General features: G+C 37.4%; 1 protein-coding gene across 3 annotated transcripts in view; it reads right to left on the reverse strand.

The window, feature by feature from the left end:
* Window positions 1-20,781, reverse strand: part of LOC6572840 — a 53,621-nt gene that overhangs the window by 24,088 nt on the left and 8,752 nt on the right. The gene's annotated exons all lie outside the window — the stretch shown is intronic.

Genomic DNA, 20,781 nt, shown 5'->3' on the forward strand with positions numbered 1-20,781 from the left:
CGGCTGTCCGCTTGTGGATTGTCGAAGCAGAGCCAAGTCTTTAAAATACATTAAATTAGCGGTTTCATTGCACGCGAGCTTTTAACAACAATATTAAAAGTTTTTTATTGCGAGTTTTTTGTTTTTGTTTAATTTCCTGATACTTAAAACGGGTAAATGATTGCTCTGATTAGCTGCAAAAATATCGTTATTACAAAATATTTTAATATGGGGCCTATAATTAAATATGAAGAGGAACAACTTAGAGTTGCTGCCTCCTTGAACTTTACTGTTGGTTAATTGCCCTTATTGAAGCAATGATGGTATCCTAATTAAATCTGGTTATGAGTTTTGTCATTGTCATTGTCAATGTCATTGTCATTGTCATTGTCATTGTCATTGTCATTGTCATTGTCATTGTCATTGTCATTGTCATTATCATTGTCATTGTCATTGTCATTGTCATTGTCATTGTCATTGTCATTGTCATTGTCATTGTCATTGTCATTGTCATTGTCATTGTCATTGTCATTGTCATTGTCATTGTCATTGTCATTGTCATTGTCATTGTCATTGTCATTGTCATTGTCATTGTCATTGTCATTGTCATTGTCAATGTCATTGCCATTGTCATTGTCATTGTCATTGTCATTGTCATTGTCATTGTCATTGTCATTGTCATTGTCATTGTCATTGTCATTGTCATTGTCATTGTCATTGTCATTGTCATTGTCATTGTCATTGTCATTGTCATTGTCATTGTCATTGTCATTGTCATTGTCATTGTCATTGTCATTGTCATTGTCATTGTCATTGTCATTGTCATTGTCATTGTCATTGTCATTGACAATGTATCTAACAGAAACTTAAAGTAACTTGCCGAAAGTTGCATCAAAAGTTGGCATTTGATCAACTCGAAAAGTTTCTAGTTTTAATTTAAAAACCTCATAGAAAACTGTCTCACTTTTGGCCAGCCACAACATTTATATTAAACTTTTGACCTTATCACAACAAAGCCAATGGAATCAATTTTGACCACCCAACTGCCAAGTGCGCTCTGCCACACACAAACACAACAAAAGGAGCCCACATTGCTGTGGTCCTCGCTCAGAGCTGAGGAGTATCATGGAGCAGGGAGTTGGAATTCATCTGGACAGCAGACATACGGACTTGAGCTTCGGCTTGGGCATGCTAAATAAGCATGGAATGGGGTGGGGATGGAGCTGGCGCAGAGACGGGGTCACTGAGTTTGACTTGTCGAACTGCACATGGCAGAGCTCACATTCTCAATCGCATTCGCATTCACAGTCGCAATCACAGAGGAGAGTAGTATATTATTGCCAATAATACAAATGCCAAGGGTTAAAGTTGCCAGAACAAAAGCCAGATAAATGTCTGTTGTTTTAGCTGGGCAACTGTTTGGCACTTCCAGATACACTTTAAATTGCACGTACCATTTCTGCCTCCAGGGACTTTGGACATTTCGTAATGAAACGCTTACAAGTGTTGCAAAGTTTATGATTTGTAGATAGCATTGTTTTAGGGAATATTTGAATTTTCAGTTTCAGCTTACATATTTCATACCATTTATGAGATAATGATATTATTATTGTCATTACGAATGAAGAAGCAAGAATTTGAGAAAATGATTTTATTATTTGCATTACTTATAAATATTATTTGGTTTATCATTATCATTGCCCTTACATGATGGTGAACTGTTATTACCATTGCTTCACAAATTAACATTTCCATTGGCATTAGCTTTAGCATTTGCATTGGCATTGGCATTAGCATTGGCATTAGCATATCATCAGTACTAACAAGAGCATTAGCAGTAACATTAGCATTAGCATTAGCATATCATCAGTACTAGTATTAGCATTAGCATTAGCTTTTGTATTATCATTAGTATTGGCATTAGCTTACAATTACCATAACCATTAGCATTACCATTGGCATTAGCATTAGCATTAGTATTAGCATTCGCATTAACATTAGCAAAAGCTTTATAATTTGTTGTTACAAATTTTACAAATAATTTTGGTAACTTATATATTCCGTCCACAATGTATTACCTCTAGATCCTGATATCGGTTGAGACAGTCAGCTGCAAGTGGTATGGCATTCGGAATGGGTTTCTAATGATTTGCAAGGTGTGTGTGCGCTCTCAATGAAGGCATATTTCATGTAAAATTATTGCTAAGCTACGTGCAGCACACAAATTTATAACTAATGCTAAAAATAACAGTTGCGAAACTGTGGCAAATTTAAACATATTTTGTGTGGGAAAATGCAGAAGCGAGAGAGAGAGTGAGGCAGAGGCTGTACATGTGAGAGAGAGAGAGAGAGAGAGAGAGAGAGAGAGATTGAGTCAGAGGACAACTTATGGCTGCTGCTCAAGACGCAGTCACAGAATGTAAAATTTATGGTTGGGTCTGGTGAAAAAGTGGCGACTATACGGGCGAAGGTTTGTACGTGGGCCAAGTACTGCCTGGGGGCTGTGCAGAAGATTATGATTAATTGTTGTGATGTGGGCGTGGCACGTGTGACAAAGCGCAACGGTCAACGACACAGCCATGCACAGAGCAGACTAGTGTAAGAGAGGAGAGAGAGAGCGAGAGAGACAAAAGTGAGAGAGAGGGAGCATGAGATATAGTAGCAGCTGCAGTCATGCCACGCTTGCCACATAAATATATGAGGCCGCTCGACATAGTGAAGGCATTAAAAATTAATTTGCTTGCAACAGAACTAAGTGCCACAGCCCAGCCGATATGGAGTGGAGTCGAGTCGAGCTGTTGGCTTTTGGCGCAAAGTATGCGGGGCTAATATTTCACGCTAATTTCTGCGTAATTTAAAAACATCAAATATCCAATTAAACTTGCCACAAGCATTCATCCTCAATTTATAATAATTACAAACTAATTAACTGTGATCCCTGCGTCCAGGCAACGCGCTGCCAGCCCCTCGAAGAGCTGCCAGCCCCACCGCAAGCAATCCTAAGAATGTGCAAAATAATTATTAACTGAAATTAAACCAAATTACAGTTGCCCAAAAATAAAAGCAAAAGCAACAACAACGTCAAGAATATTCAGGAAAAATATGAAAGCTCACCATAGCAATCGAATTGCCAAGATGAAGGCGGGAAGGAAGGCGAAAAAGAACCTAAGCAAAATAAATAAATAAATAAATGGAAACATAAGATTTTACTGTGGTCGGCTGCTCAATACTCGTTTGCGGCTCAATTACAGCTTGAAATAGACGAAAATGAAGTCTGTTTGAACTTGATATCTGTTCTGGCCACACTTGAATGGAAAAGGCAACGATTGTGACAATTTGAAGTGGACTTAACTGCATAATAATTGAACGAAACCGCAGGGCGCGGAAATGCCTTGATATAGAAACTAAGGCAGATTTGCTTTTAGATTAAAGATCTGTGTATATTATTCATAGAGTTGATAGCTCTTTAATGCCTACAGATGTCTATTCTGCAAACTTTATTCTCAATATTGACTATTATAACATTTAACATTTTAAATATTTTGTTATAAAAACGAAAGAATAAATTATCTAAGATTTAAAATTTCCTTAGCTTTTTAAAGGCTGCTCTCAATCCCAACTTTATTCTAGCTATTTATTAACGCTTAAATCTTCAAGTTCCAAGCTCAGTTCCATTTGGCCGACATTAAAAGTGATATAAAATTTAAATTTTCTTTTCATTAACAAATCGAAATGAACGTTGGGGCGGTGGGCGTAGCTGGAGCATGAAACTGCGACTGCGGCTGACGAGCTGACGAGCTGCGGCCTAAATCTGTACGCAAATACAGCTCATTAAAGCTGGCCAAGACGCGTCAAATATTTATTTTAAAGTGCAAATTATATGGGAGACAGACAGAAAAGGAGAGACAGAGAAAGAGAGAGAGAGGAGAAAGTTCTCTCGTCAATTTTGAGAAGTCACGCAGTTTGGTTTTTGGGTCCAGACTGTTGGCCAATGCATTGTGGCCGAAAAACTTCTGACAGCAAAAACGTGGCAACAGCCAGGGAGTGGGAGGGCAAGAGAGTGGGAGAAAAGTGGAAGTGGAGCAAGGATCTACGGCAGGATTTCCACTCGCATGTGCGTTTCGTTAATGGAATTAGAAAAGTTTTTAAGCAAAAAGCCAGGCTAAATATACATACTAACAGTATATACTAATATGCTCGTACGCAGCTATGTATATGACTATGATTTCGTTAAAAAACTCCTCTCTCTGTGTGCGTGTGTGTGAGTGAGCGTGTGTGCACTAGAACTATAAGCATGACATAAGCAAAGCGCCGAATTGCGTAATGAAAAAGTTTTTTCTTTTTTGCGTCTTGGCGCTGACTCATTGAGTGAGCCAAATGCCACACAGCGGCACATCCTGATTTATATACATATATATTATGTGTGTGTGTTGGAAAAGTTCCTGCTGTTTAACAAACGCAAATCATGGTCAACGTTAAAGTTAACGTCAATGCCAACGCTGGCGTTATAATCAAGATAAACAGCAATTGGAACAGGTCAAGGTTAGCAAATGTTTTAATGCAAATGCAGCTAGGCAAGACATTGTCTGGTTGATGATTTATGGAGAAACTAAAAATATAGGATATACTTAGACAGCCTGATATATAAGCTGGCTGAATTATATGAGGACAGATGGTGAAATTCTAGCTGCAAATGTGAAAAATTAAAGATTAATTTTCCGAAACTTTCGATAGCCTATCTATCTATATATTACAATATATTACAATAGCTTACAAATATATAATATGATAAATGAAATCGAAGATGTAACATGAACATATCAAACTTCAGCTCAACTTATATAGTATGTATACATATCTAAAATCTCTTATGAAATAATAAATTCTTTATTTACTATAGTCAGTAATTTAATGCCTAAGTTTATGATCCATTAAAAATCAATTGAAGTACTCAACTCGCATAAACTGTTCATCTATGAATACTTTGCGAATGCAAATGACATAAAGAATTTGTGTGTGTTTCCAGTCTTCCAGTCAAGCATCTAAATATTTTATGGCCAAAGTTATTAAAAACTCGATTGATCGACCATTTCGTAAGTTGTCGGATATTATATGGTTTTTAGGTTCCTCTCGCTGAGCACATTTCAAAAGTTTTTGTGTTTGATTCGTAAAAATGCGCACATATCAAAGGCCAATGTAAAAATCAAATTTAAATTTATGACTCAGACTGATTCAGAGAGGACGAGAGGGCAGCAAAACTTTACCGATTTGTCGAGTGGCATTATAATTTCAAATTCCTGGACTGCTAATAAGAAGAGCGCCTCCTATGGCTACAGCAACTTTGCCCTCTCGCTCGCTCGCTCGCCTTTGTGTCCATGCGCTTGTCTGCGTGTAAAATTATGTGAATTGTCTGTCCGGGGGCTATTAAGGCGGCATTCGATTTCGCTTAGACGCGAGTAAATCACCCTAGCAACACTTACAACTTTCGACAGTTTTACCAGCCACTGACACACGCTGGCTATGGCAGAGTAGGTGGAGGGGGCGTGGCACAGCGAAGCTGGGTGCTGCGGGCCACATAAATCATATTTCGAATGGCGCGTGGTCGGGCTGCTGTTTATTATTGATATACATGAAATGGATAAGCGCCAGCCGAGACTTTAAGCCCAAAGCGAACAGAGGATATGTGCACAAAAGAGAATAATAGCAGGAAATCAACAGATTGAAGATGTATTCATAGCAAAAATTATTCAGAATATATCGCAATTCTTGAGAGAGCATTTCAAAAGGAGATTAAGCTGCTATTATATTGATATTGAGAGGCAGGTCACAAAGCTTGACGATATGTCTAGACGAAGTCTTATTATATATTTATTTTCAGCTATATTGATCTCCACTTGTTATTTATAGGTAGCCGTTACCATTTATATCTTGAGTACAAAGCAGAAATTTTAAATTCCGTATGCACTTGAAGCGCTTCTAGGCGTAGGCGTAATTCCCGTCGATTGTTTTGCAGGAATTCAAGAAATTTTTTATAAACAAAGACGTTTCATCCCATTTTGTATAAGATAAGCTGCCAGATTTTCGTAGCTGATTCCGACATATATATTGCCCCAAACAGTGGAATGTTGCCAAGCAATATTTATGTACTCAGATACTCAGAAACCATAAATGTAAGAGAAGACATAAATAAGATGGATTTGCCTACGGGTTTTGGGTTTTGGGTTTTGGGCGGAAGTGGATTTGGATATTGATTAACATGAGTTCACATTAAGAGTAGTCAGTATCGAGTAAAAAAATACAATATCTTTTATGTTAGTTTAATTTAATTGAATCATGAAAAGGTCGTATAGCTTCAATGAGTGCAGTAGATACTAACGGAACTGTGATAGAGTCAGGATTATCTATTGTATTAATTATTCACTCGATATATAATTGTATCATCAGTAGATACTCAAAGATATATGAGTCAAAATTATTATGCTATTAATTATTCATTCATTGTGGCCTTTCTTTTTATTGTTCTTTCTATTTGAGTTAGATAATTGATATTTGTAATATGTGCATACGTAAGTGTATCCTCGAATAATAATGTGCTTCAAGCGTAGCAGATCATGTTATGCTATGTCTAAAACTCTATTACATAAATTTTGTTAGAGATTTCCAATTGGAGTACATATTCCAAGTATTCCAAGTATATTTTTGCATTCACAGTAAGCAACACTACACATACATACATACACACTTCTTCTGACTGTTATAGATACAGTTTTACAAAAATATTGTATTCTGAATTGAATGAAAAGATATATAATCATATAGGGCATAATTGTTTGACACTTGTTAATTAATAATTGGTACGCATATTTATATATTCATTTATGATTTTTTAATCACATTCTATTTTATTATTCCTCAAGCTGACTCAAGTGATGTTAATATCTTTTAAGAAAATAAAAAAGAAAAAGAGTATAAAACATTCATGAGCTCTAAGTTTTTATTTTTTGGTATTAATTATATTTATATAATTATATATTTATATATTTATCTATTCATATTATTATTTATTATTTATTTATTTATAACAGTTAACTATAATTAAAATTATGAGCTAACTTAACAATTAAAGCACTGGCTACTAAGGCCTTTGTCTTGCTTATATATGCATATGCATATTTATATTTATTATAAATTAGTTAATTCATATGCTCACTTATTATCCATGTTCTTATTTCTTTTTAAAGCAATTGAATCATTCTGTTCTCCGATTGAAATATTCTCAAACTCTTCTATCTTTGTATAAATTAAACATCAATTATCAATCCCGCATTAGTTTAATTTGTGTTTTCTTCGCTTTTATTTTTAGCAATTGCCGGCAACAATTTGAGCAATTTGAATGCTCAACTAATTGTTTATGAATCAATTTGTGGCAGTTGGCTCGTTAAGTTTTGGGGTAAATATTTACGGCTCTGGCGGCCATTAACACTGGGCCATTGTGCACTTTATGACGGCCCAGACGGTCTCTGTCTTTCTCTATGCTTCCCTCCTGTTTTCACACCATTTTAGCATTTTTTTTTGTTTTTTTTGTTTTTGTTTTTTTGTTTGGCATGCTTCTCCTATGCATTGATGATATTATGAGAATGACGGCACTAACAGCTGGATTTTTATGAGGCCCGTTCAACTATTTTCAAACGATATTCTTGATATTATTATGATGATTATTATTATGGCGATAACTGTTGTTTTTATGCATAAAGTTGGCTGCCCAAGTGCCATAGCTGAATATAATTATGCTGTACTCCGAAGCGTTGCCAATCAGAGGGAATGTGAGTCTCATGTGTTTTGTTTGGGACAGCAACAGCTGCCGAGGGCAGCTAAATGTAAATATAAATATGTATATGCATGTATGTGTGTGTGTGCCGCCTGAGCCGTGCTGCTGCAAATTAGGCTAAACAAAAATAATTACGAGCGCTGTTTAACTGGGTAACGGGTCGTATGAGTAACAGGTGCTTGTGAATTACTTGTAAGTGGCTCTTGGCCACAAAGTCAGCAATGGAATGCCAACAGCCAGGCGCCACCTTGGCATTGTTGACAGCCATAGTCTGCACACACACACACACACACACACACACACATTTGCAATAGCAAACAGCACCAACAGTTGTTGACTTTTATGCCGGCAAATGTCAGTTGCTAGCCAGCCTCAAGGCACGGCGTTGGCTTTGCAATGCGCAACGGAGACGAACGTGGTTGTGTGTATGTGTGGGTGGGAGTGTGTTTATGTGAGTGTGAATATAAGTACTGCTGTCACAAAGCTTAACATAATTCAAAGGCCTACAGCAACGCACACTTCCGGCACACAAAAAAGAGAAGAGAAGAGAGAGAGAGAGAGAGAGAGAGGAGAGAAAAATGCAGCCACAGTCAGGGAAAGTGCAGCATGCCACACCCACAAACACACACACATACACAGCGCTGAGTAAAGGGTTTTATGTGTGGCACGTAAAGAAGAAAATTTCTTTATTATGAAAGAAATGTCAACAGCGGAAGTGCTGCATGCAACAGCTCAGTTTGCGGCACGCTACTGTGTGGCAAGAGCGGAAATAATAAAATCGAGAGCAAACAGCAGATACATTCTATATATAATGTATATATATATATATTAAAGATAAGTGCATTTTAATGAAATAATTTTAAAATTGCACGCCAATCGGGCGTATGCGCAATTTCACATAATTTATGCGTTTCTCATTTTAGGCTGACCTCTCAATATTATTTTATTTATTTCATTATGGAAATAATGAGCTTTAAATGTCAGCCCAGATTTATTGGCCATTGGCTACTGTTCAATCCGAATTTATGAGACGCACTTTTTCATTCATCCATTCAGAAAATATTTTAATTAAGTGGGCCCATAAAGAATCTGCCTGTTGCAGCCTCAAAAGTGGATGTCAGATGCGCATTCTCTTTTTAAAATTTTAAATATTTAATAGTATGTAATTGAAAGATATTGCGAGCTGGGCTGATGGGAGAGAGTCGGAAGAGTTGCAGTGGGAAGAGAGTTGAGATTTTTTCTAGAAATACATAAAATGAGTAATATATTTATATCTGTTTGGAAATCTGATCTTTTTCAAGCATGAAAATGAAATGACCGAGCCTTATCCATTATACCCTAGATCAATGCTAGTAAATCCTTGGGCTTCTGTTAAAAATAGGCCTAGCCAGTTTACTGCGGAAGAAAATATTTTCACTTGGCCTTTGACTAAAATTGTTTCAAGCTAACTCGAAATAGCCAATATTGCATATAAATATTGTATTACAACAAATATTATGTACGAAATTGTTAATGCCAGCTTAACTTAACAGGAATTGCTGCTCCCCCACAGCGGCATGCTATGCTATTAACAGCATTATGTTAATAGCATAGCTTCAACACAGGATCTGCTACTGATTTTCCTGCTGGCTCTCGAATCTTAGCATTCTAAGTACTGAGTTCTTTCTTCTTCATCTTCTGGACATTTTACCTTTACTTTACATATATCTTAGCTACTGAAAGCATTAAAAACGCAGAACACAGCTTCCCGCATATGTATATTAAAAAAAATAAGCTTTCAACGTTTCCACTCCAACAGAAATACTCGAGCGGCTGCATGGACAAATTTATTCCTATTACAAGTCGATCTATGTCTGCAAAGTCAAGTAGTTATTGCTGACAGGAGCAACTTTACCACAGTCAATACTTGACAATATGTTAAACACTTTCCAAATCAGTTAAGTGTAAGAAAAAGAAAAAAGAATTATTCATGGAAGAACATTAAAAAATATATGTATACATATTTCATTTATTTATTTCTGTGCTCTTTTCTTTTCTGGAAGATTTAAAAAAAATCATATGAACAATATTCTAAAAATGCGTTCATATTAGATTTATTATCCGAAAACACAGTCTCAATAGCAGATATCAGTAGAGTTCCAAGTACAACATGTCGAGTTCAAGCAAATCGGCTTTGCTTTGCAAACAGACCCAAATTCGAAAGAAATTGACAAATTTCGTCAGTCGAAGTGCCCAGGGCTAATGTTTTATACAGCAGGTATTTATTATTTACAGTTACTAGACAGTTAACATGTCATTTAATTAAAGGGATTTGGGGGAACGAAAAAGGGTCCTCAGGTCTAATTAAATTGAATCGAGGAGTCGGCCGCAAGTGGACCGCATATTAGACCCATGTTAGCCAACTGCCAATTGATTGTCAGCAGTTAAATGAACCGGCAATTACCTGAAGCCGTGTGGTTACAATATTGCCAATGCGAATGCGAGGAGCAGCCAGAAATGGATGCGACAAGTTGCTGCAGCAGCTGCAGCAGCTACAAAAGCTGATACAAATCGAGTTGGCAGCAATTTGTCGGGTCATTATTCATGGCACATATTGAGGCATTTGGTCGAGCGGAGCGGAGCGGATCTAACTAAATGACCAACAAAAGTGCCAAATCTTTGTTCACACCTACCAAACAGAACTGGAGCTGGACTGTAGCTGGGACTAGGAATGGGCACGATGATGGGGATAAGTGAAGAGTTGAGGCCAGCCAGCCAGCCAGCCAGGCAGCCAGCCAGCACAGGTCCTTCGACTATGGGTCGCATGTGTTTGTGAGCGATTTTTATGGTTTCGAATTGCTGCATCTGGTCGTTCGGTGAACCTTAGAAGTGTTTTTCCTCTACATAAATTTGCTATAAAAACCATTTAAACGGAAATGTTGAAACATTCAAAAGGCAAAGACCCACTGTCGGTCATTGCGAAAACTAGTCAGCAAACCCGAGAACCCTAGCCCGAAAACCCAAGCCCCAAGTAGCCAACACCAAGCGCCAAGCTCTAATCTACACAAGCAAAGAGTGTTGTGAGCGGGGGTAACCAACTAGGTGATACTCTTTGTTTTAATTGTATCAAAATTGTTATTAAAAATCTATTTCATATATTTCTTATTTCCGTTAGTGTAATCAAATATTTCTTTTAGATATTGAAAAAAAAAAAAAAAAAACAACTGTCGGAAGCCTTTTTAAAATTCAAATTTTATTGGAGCTCTTAGGGAACCAATTGTATTTATTTTTGCCAATTATGTGCGGAGAATCGTTTTTATCGTTTCTAGCAGACTTAAGAAAGAAAAACTAAACTTAAATTTACATACTTTTTTCACATATTAATTACTTTAAAGTATGTATATATTGATGTCTCTCATATATATTGAAAATATTTCGGTTGTCTGTCAATATGTAAGTATTTTATGACCAAGATTGAATTTGATCCAAATCGAAGTAAATAATAAATCAGAGTTTCTTTAAACATTCGCTAGGCTCAGCTTCTAGATTTATGTTAATAATTTGTTAAACATATATAATATATAGACCATCGATATTTAAATTTGCAAACATTTTTATATTTTATTTAACAACTTTTTTACTTAAAACTTATTATTTAAAAAATTTTTCATCAGTTTTATGCTTTTACAACACATTCAGAAAAAAGTTAAGAGCCAATTTTGTAGAGAGCTTATCCTGTGGAACAAGCCAACAATCCAACCAAAAATGCAAAAATATATAGCATACTTTTTAGGGCCAACATTTCCCCTTCAGCTTAAGGGAAATGGTGTATACTATATACACTACTGATTCAATAAACACACGCAGGGTATAAACAGACAAGCACACATTGTCACACACACATGCAAACACACTCGCACACACACACACACACACACACACACATATGTAGCTGCGCTGTAGTTGTCGTTTGACTTGTGGTCGGAGCTGCTGCTGGCCGGTCCGCTGCCCAAATCTAAACTGCTCCAATAAAGCAAATTATCGTTAAAATGCTGCTGCACATAAGAAGATTTACGATTGCTCAGCTCGGTGCTTGGCTCTCGGTTTTTGGCAGCCCCAGAGCCTTGGCCAATGATTCGTTGTATGTACATACGTATGTACGTTCCACTGCGGCTCAGCCCCTCGCTAACACTGCCTGACCATACCCCCCTCGCGCCAGCCTCCTTTTTGCGCCCGCCCGCCCCTTCCGCCCCTTCGTTCCCCCTTCGTTCTTCGCATTGTTTGTTTTGGCGCTGCGCTGGGGCTGGCGCTTGATTTTTGCGTACTTTTCGATTTCGATTTCGATTCCGATTCAGTTCAGTTCAAGGATACGTTGGGAAAACCTTTTGCGTTTGCCTTTTTTTTTGTGTTATTTTTTTCTTGTTTTTTGTGTGTTAGTTTTTGTTTTTCCTTTTTGCTCCCCCACGTTGCTGGACCCGCATTCGATTTCCCAGGCTAAAGCCAAATGAGCGTATGACCAAAACAAATAGCCCACAAAGTGAGTTGTTCTATGGGTATACCACATGCATGCAGCTGCTCTCTCTCTCTCCCACTCTCTCCCACTCTCTCTCTCTCTCTCTCACACTCTTGTGTGCGTGTGTTGATTTGCAACGCCATGAATGCTTCAACGCTTTGCTCTTCGCCGGGCACAGCTGGTGCACAAATCTCACACAGTTGGTTATTTGACAATTGATGATAGCATCAAGTTGGGTCGCCAAAAATGCCACACACACATATGCACACACACACACTCCCACACTATCACACACACAGATAGTAACGCACTTTGACCTATGCTGTGTAAACTAGAGATGGAAACGTGCTCAACACAGCAAACACAACTGTTTGCATTTCGGCTGATTAACTGCAAGATACCCTGTAGTTTGTTATCAACAAATATTATTTGCAGGTCTAGATAGATAGAGTTTTCTAGAGTAAGCTCTATAGTTTGTTCATATTATAGACAACATTTAAAGTAAACCTACTCTAGTTACTTTTCAATTCTTTGCTTTTTCGTTTCCTTCCAGCGAATCTACCCCACTTTCCCATACATTTTTCTCCAAATATTTGACATTAATTAAAACCATTTGGGTTTTGTCATTAGGAGCTCACGTTTTATAAATTAGTTTTTTCCGCATTTACGTGCTATTCCCTTTGCCTTTAATAATTAAAGAATTTGTGCTTAAAGCTCAGCCAGATATGAAAGAGATATTGGCTGCATAATACTCTCATATATGCTTAATGCAGCTGCATTTCATACGGCCAATGCTTATGATATATACACAGTATATATATTCGATATTCACTATATACATATATATGCATAAAATATCGCATCTGCTTCAGCGCTGGCTAAGCGGATTACCATAATGTGGCCATCTCTAATGGAGCCTCGTCGATTGTGCGTCGCTCGCATTAACTTTTGCCATTCGGTTTTATTTATTCGGGCTTGGGTGAGGACTTAAAAGCTTTCGTGGCATTTCATTCTTAATTTCAAGCCGCATTTGATTGCACTTTAATTCTGTTGTTGTTGCTGTATTTTTTCTATATTTTGTGTTTTCCATTTGCTCTCGGTGAATTATTAATGAGCGCTGCAAACGTCGTGAAACATGAAAATCAGCTGCTCCGCTTCCGCCTAGGCCCGCCGGGCTGGGCTCAGTTGTGCGCTATCTGGCTGGTCATTTGGCCCCCACGAACATTTCCGCTTCCGATCAGCGCTAATGAACATTTAGTTGACGATTGTCCGAGTCGCTGCTCTCAGCTCGCAGCAGCATTTGTTGTCGGCGTCCGCTTCTTATCAACGTTAATGCATGCGCTTTCTTTTGCTCTCTTTTATCGCCGTTTCCTGTCATTACTCCTGGCGGCCTCGCATTACATTGTCCTGGACGCAGCTGAGATTACAGCGTGGCTTTAAACTCGACTCGACTTGACTCGACTCGAGTCGACTTGACTCGATTTCGCTGGCAATTATTTATTTAAAATGGAATTCGTTGGGAGCGAGGCGCCTAATTGTTTGACTTGGCATCGAAAACTATGCCTCGGTGCCGGAACTTTGACAACTCGTTGACCGTAAATTTTCAAGTTTCTCATTAGGCGGCTGCCAATGCCGGCTGGCCCCCAGTCCTATCCCGCATCCAGCCCCATTTAGTCCCAGAAGGGAATGCGGCCGGTTTCTAATCAACTTGGACCGCAGTTTGTCGCGCGACACAAAAGTTTTTTTTTTTTTTTTTTTTTGGTTTGTTTCCACTGCTTGCCTTGGCCAGGCCTAAATGAAAGCGTTTTCCCAGCGATTTCATTTCATTTAGGCATCCGTTTGGCCACTTCAGCCCGCCCCAGCCTCATTCATTATGCGCCGTTCAGATTTGTAATTCACACCTTGGCCAACAAGCAGGTGAACAACGTGGCCCAATTAAATTCTAACGAATTCCGTTACATTTTTGACTCAAGTGAATAGCAAGTGATACTGGGGGCAACATCGTTAGTTTTTAATTGTGATTGAATAAAATTAGAAACTTGTTCTGCTACTATTTGCCGTAATCGGTTTTAAATTTAGTTTGACCAACCCTCACTCAGTCAGCTGCGTATGCTTTAAGTATAATGCCATAAGAGCTTGCTTGCGTTTGGTGTGGTAACATTTTGACAATGCCATAAAGGCGCCAACCGCTGGCCCCACCCCTCCTCGTCTCACTCTCTCTCTCTCTCTATCGTTTAGCTGACTTTCTAGCTGGCTAAACTGGAAAATGGCTGGCAGCAATTATGGCCCGGGCGCAGCTTCCTGCAACGACTGCAGCTGTAAAATGTTTATGAAGCTTTTATGGTGCTTAAGGGGCGAGCGGTGGCCGAGGGGTGGACGAGGTGTATGGCTTCCCGCCCGGCAAGGAATTAACAATATAAATTATATAAAAGGCGGCGGCTGTGCAAAAACTGAGTGCTAAATGGCTTATTACAACGAATATTTTCATTTATAATTGTGCTTTGTGTGTTGTTTACCGTTACTACTTGCGCCATTGTGTGTCAAGAGCAGAAGGGAGCGAAAGAGAAGGAGACAGACAGAGAGAGAGAAAGATATTACGCACTTTGCTTTAAGCAAAAGGTTTGACTGTCTAGGCAGTTGATTTTACTGTTCTTGGTGCTCCTGTGGCTTGCTCTAATAGTTATATTCATCATACGCCGCGTGGGCCCCGCATACATTAATATTTTAAAAAGCCATTTTGGTTGCGCTGCGCTGCTCGTTTTAGGAATTTTGTTGGTTTGGCCTCTTTTTCACTTTTGCATAATCTTTAATTTAAACAAATGCCCAGAGCCAAATATAAATCCACAGATGACGCAAAGGACCTGAATGAGAGGCCAAACGAAAATCTACGCCGAGTCGAGAACTGAACTAAAAATGAAACGTGCCGTGCGAGCAAATCAGCTTAAAAATAATCAAAAAACCAACAATATATAGATATATATGTGGAAAGAAAGAGTAGGGAGAGAAATGAAAAGAGAGCGCAAAAAAATGTTGCTCTAACATATATAAAATAAAGTAAAATGCCGGAAATAATAGCTGAGCAATGCAGGAGCCCAAACAAGAGCTGTCGTAGATAAAAATAGAGTTTACTATGATTTACAATACCCTGCAGCAGAGGTAATTCGGGATTCAAGTGCGGTTTGTCAACAGTTTTGTAGGTTAATAGGATGATTTAACTGTCGATAGGTAACTATAAAGCTTATCGATAGTTGAGCTGGGTATCGATAGAAGAGAAGATCAATTCGAAAAGTCAAAGCGAAGAAGAGATTAGCAAAATTGTTGAGATAATTTAAGTAAGTTTAAATAAAGCCTAGTATATAACATAATTATTGTAAATAGATAAATATATTATTAATTTATAAAATTTTTATTTGAAAATTGTTTACTTTCAATTTCGAAATATAATATTTTTATTGAAAATTTATATTTAACTTATTTTATTTTATTTTCTTTTTTGTAAAGCAAATACATAAATATTAATTTTTAAAACATTTTTTTTTTATATTTATTTATTAATTATTATTTTTATTTATTATTTTTTTTTATAATTTTGTTTTATTAATTATTATTTTTATTTATTATTTTTTTTTATAATTTTTTTTTTTTCAATTTTATGAAATAAATTAAATAAATTTTGTATTTGCTTATGTTATTTATTTATTTTGTAAAGTCTATAAATATTAAATTTTTTCTTTTCAATTTCTAGGTAAAATACAAATTTACATGATTCTTAAAATTTTATTAAATAATATAAGTACATTTTTTTTTAAAGAAATTGTTTTTTAATTTGATTAATAATTCAGTAAAAATACTTGATAAATGTAAAAGAAAATTGTTTAAAAAAGAAACCCATATTTTTTAAATAACAATAATTACTAATTATATACTTATATTATAAATTTCAATAACTGTTTTAAAACTAAGAATTACTACAATAATAGGTTCATCTTCAGTTTCCAAATACTTTTGCTATTATTTGCTGTCACAGTTTAAGTGTATTTGTTAGTCGTTTACAATGCATGTGGAGCGCTTTGCTCTTCTTCTTTGTTGCCCTATTTGGCCATTGGAGTTTTCTAAATGCCAGCAAAGCCGTTGCGACTTGGACACGGATGCCAGGTTGGCAAACCAGCGGCCACGACTTTGTCAAGGGATTTCACTGGTTGTTGTTGTTGCTGCTGCTGCAGTGTGGCATGCCGCTGCAGACGCCATAACTGTGTCTGTGTCTGTGTGTGTGTGTGTGTGTGTGAGTATGGGTGGGTGAAGTGGCTGCGACACTCAAGGACATATCTGAAATACGCGTGACCAGGATATTTGCGGCACGCGCTCAAAATGTCAGTTAGACTTGCTTTAAGGCGATAACAATTTCGGCTCTATTGCAAATAAGCTTTAACTGACAGACAGAGAGAGAGAGAGAGAGAGAGAGAGGGAGAGAAACAGACTCTGAGTCAGAGTGAGACAGAGAGAGACTGAGAGTAAATTAAGTGCGTCAATATAGGCGCCTTGGTAACAGCTCTTGACCTAGACTAAAGCCAACTTGAAGCTGCGCTGGGCCTGCGGCAAAATTGTTTTTGGTTTTCTCTTTTTTTTCAGCTGCGGCTTTTGAATTTAGGCGTAACCTTATGCCATGTGCCTCGCACATTTCTTTTTTATTTATATCATATTTTTGCAGTCTTTTTTTTATTTTTTAGAAATTTATTTATCAACGCTTTTTGTATTTCCGCTGCTGCTGCTGCTGCTGTTTGTTCCGCGGGCCGTTTGTTGTTGTTAAATTTCATATACTTCCTCATTTTTAATTTATGACAATGGCCTGGCTATTGTTGTCGGCCAGCCACGCCCACATCGCGCGCACAGTGTTATTGTAACTGATGCTCTTATAAATGGCCGCAGCGCCAGTCTCCTGCCTCCTGCCTACTGTCTCCTGCCTCATGCCGTCGACTCACCGACAACAATTCGTTTGGCGCTTTTATCGCAGCGGTGCGACAGACAGCTCCGGTCAGAGGCGGCTTTTTGGGGCGGGGCGTGGCTCGCGTGAGGTCACTGTGCCTGCCTGCCTGCCTGCCTGCCTGCCTGACTGTCTGACTGCCAGGAACGTGTACACTTTGTATATCCTGTGGCCGCCATTGTCCTTGACTGTTTCATTATGACAGCTGTGCGCTGCTGGCGCTGTCTGCGTACCAGTGCCCCGCCCACTTCCCGCTTGCACTCCTCCACTTCCCCTTCCCCTTGCCACACTCCATTTCCCTTTCCATTCCTGTTGCCCCTGCCCCATTCCATTTTCGTTGATTTTGGTTTTGTTTAGTGGCGCATTTATGCTATTTAAGTGTCATGTTTCCCCTCTCTCTCTCTCTCTCTCTCTCAGACACACATACACTCTCTCGCTCACTTATTGTTACTCTGCGGTGACTAAAACAAAAGCCAAGTGTTGGCATTATTATTATTATTATTATCAACGCGCTTCCTTTTCCGCAGCCAGAGAACAAAAGCAACGCGACAAGATAAAATGCTGCCATTCATGCTCTTGAGTGATTTTAACTGAATTTCATTGGATTATTTTCCTGCATTCTCCATCTATTATATACCTCTCTCCCCCTATACCTCTCTCTCTCCCTGCCTCTCTCTCTCTCTCTCTCTCTCTCTCTCTCTCTATGCCTGTTTATATATACATTTGTACATCTCTTGGTTTCGTGCACAAACTTTAATTCCTTTTGTTCTTGGCTTGCCAGGATTTGACTCGAAGGGGAAGAATCGATTGAGGGCCTGCAAGCTGATGTCAATCAATCCACACAATTGACAGTAATTAAGTTGCTTTGTCAGTACAGTACATTACAGTACTCATTGCATTTGTCGAACAATAATCTCCAGTCATCTCCATGGCAAACACAATTTGAGCTTTGTATGCACAACTTGACTCGATTGCGACTCAAGTGTTGTTCTCATTTACTCTAGCTGGAGTCGTAGCCTCCAATGATGTAGTTTTGATTAGTTTTATAAATATATATAAGATATATCGAGAATATTGCATATATCAAATGCATATATATTTAATAGAACTGGGAATATGGTCAAGTATATATACTATGCATGATATGGGATATCTTGAATTTCATTTAAAATATGGATTTTTGCAAAAATATTTAAGCCTAACATTAATTTTAATAAAAATATTGTGAAATTTTTTACAAAAGTATTTAGTGTCATATATTTAAATATTTATATATTTATTTTTATTTGTTTTTATTTTTATTTATTTTTTTATAGAAAGGTATTATTTTAATTTTTCTTATAAAGATGTTATTATGTATTTTTATACAATTTTTTATTTATATTTTATAATTTGATTCATAATTCTATAATTTGGAATCTCATAGATAAGTTTTTTTTTTTTTTTAGCATAAATTGAAAGAATGGTCACTCTAACTAGCGAAAATATACAAATAATCTAACCTTAACAAAACCTTTTCAACTATTTTTGCTACACCTGGCACCTACTTCTAGCTACAGTCAATATATACATTTAAGATTTGTTGAAAATTTAATTGAATTTATTATTAACATAAGCAAACATGTAATCTGACGACTCAAAACAAAGAGTCTAGCCCTCTCTCTCTATTAAAACTTTAACCCGATTTTACTTTCGCTTGCATAGCACTGCCCAGCATTTCCAACAAGATTATCTGAAGGCATAAATCAATACTTCATTACCTCTCATTCAAATAATATATAAAGAGTTAAATGAGCCAGTTGGATAGAGCTACTTTCCAGTCGGATTCTCTTTGTCTAGCTTTATTAGTAAACCTCTTATTAACTGCTTAGCTTATTTATAATTGAATATCATTTAAATTTATACATATTTATGCTTAGCTAATAATCAATTGAATTGATTCAGCGTGAATAATGCAAATCGCCGGCTTAATCAATTACGTTGAGCAAATCACATGAGCCAGATCAGCTCAGAGCAGGACTCGGCCACAAGTCTGAATTATGTATTTACTTAATTGAATTGAGAATTCATTCTCATTGGCTGCGCGCTGCTCTCTGCTGACGCGGCGCAATATACGCTGATAAATGGCGCAGCTTTGGCAATATATTTCTGCACATTTGGTGCGTTATTAAACGAGGCATCAATGCAGATTTATGTTTATGATATTGCGGCAGTAGCAGCAGCAGCAGTGGTAGCAGTGGCAGCGCCTCGAGACGTGCGGCGCAGCTTCTTCGATTGCCCATATAAATATGCAATTATTTTGCATTTGCCAGCGGCAGCTCGCGCTTTTATTTGCTCGGCGGTCATACGCCATGTTGGCCCTGTTTATGGCACTCGCGACTTTTGGGCGACAGCAAAAGGCAAATCGACTTTTACACACACACATACACCCGCACACACGCGCGCACTCACGCACACATGCGTGAGCTTGCCTCCTGCGGCATTGGAGGGGGGTCGCGGGTGCAAGCGCATTTATTTGCTGATATATTTATATTTATATTTATATTTATGCGCATAATTTGCATTTGACATATATTTGTATATAGAAATCTATTTATTTTTTGCTCGTTGTTTATGTTTTCGCCCGCACAGCGAGCATAAATATATATCAAATTATTGTGCCACTCGAGCGGAGCAGAGACATATGTATGTGCCACGCCCCAATGTACTGGAGCCCCCTACAATAATAAAACACAAGGAATTGATTTAAACAAAGGCATTTGTTTTCTAAATGACGATGAAAAGGAATTTGCAAAAGCATTGCACTGCGAGCATTCTTTATGGCATATCTTTCAACTAGCTTCGTATTGCTCAAATTATCTGAATCAATAAGATTTTCACTTGAGTTTTCATTTGAATTATTTATTTGTTTGCTTAATTGATTTTAAAGCATTTCTCATATCTCAACTAATCGAAGCAATCAAAGTGAATAAATTGACAACAATTAATTAATAATATAATAAATAAGTTATTATTGTATTAATATATAGCGAGGAAAAACACTTAAGCTTAATATTTAAAAAAAATAGTTTGAAACGAATATTAAGATAAACATTTATATTTATTTAAATGAGATCAGCTTTATCACATATGTAGATCAGTTCTTATTCGACGCTCTTTCTTTATATCTATACAGGCTCAAGGCGGTCATTTGAGAGATGAAATAATAAATAAGACTCATGTGGCAACCCTGTATATGACAATCCTATATTTGGCAGTCCTATGTCTGGCAACCCCATTTCTATATCTTTCAAGCTCAAGGCGGCCAAAAAGTGATGTCAATAAATCTACTTGAACCAAATAAAATGATTATTAACATCAGCATCAAATAATTTGTAATATATATAATATATATTCTCTCTCTCTCTCTCTCTCTCTCTCTCTCTTGCTCTCTCTCTCTCCTTCTATCTCTCTCTCGCTCTATCTGCTCCCTCCTTTTGGTCTTTAAACTAACTCATTCCA

The sequence above is a fragment of the Drosophila mojavensis genome, unplaced genomic scaffold (genome assembly GCF_018153725.1).
Source record: "Drosophila mojavensis isolate 15081-1352.22 unplaced genomic scaffold, ASM1815372v1 contig_16, whole genome shotgun sequence".
Classification (NCBI taxonomy): Eukaryota; Metazoa; Arthropoda; class Insecta; order Diptera; family Drosophilidae; genus Drosophila; species Drosophila mojavensis.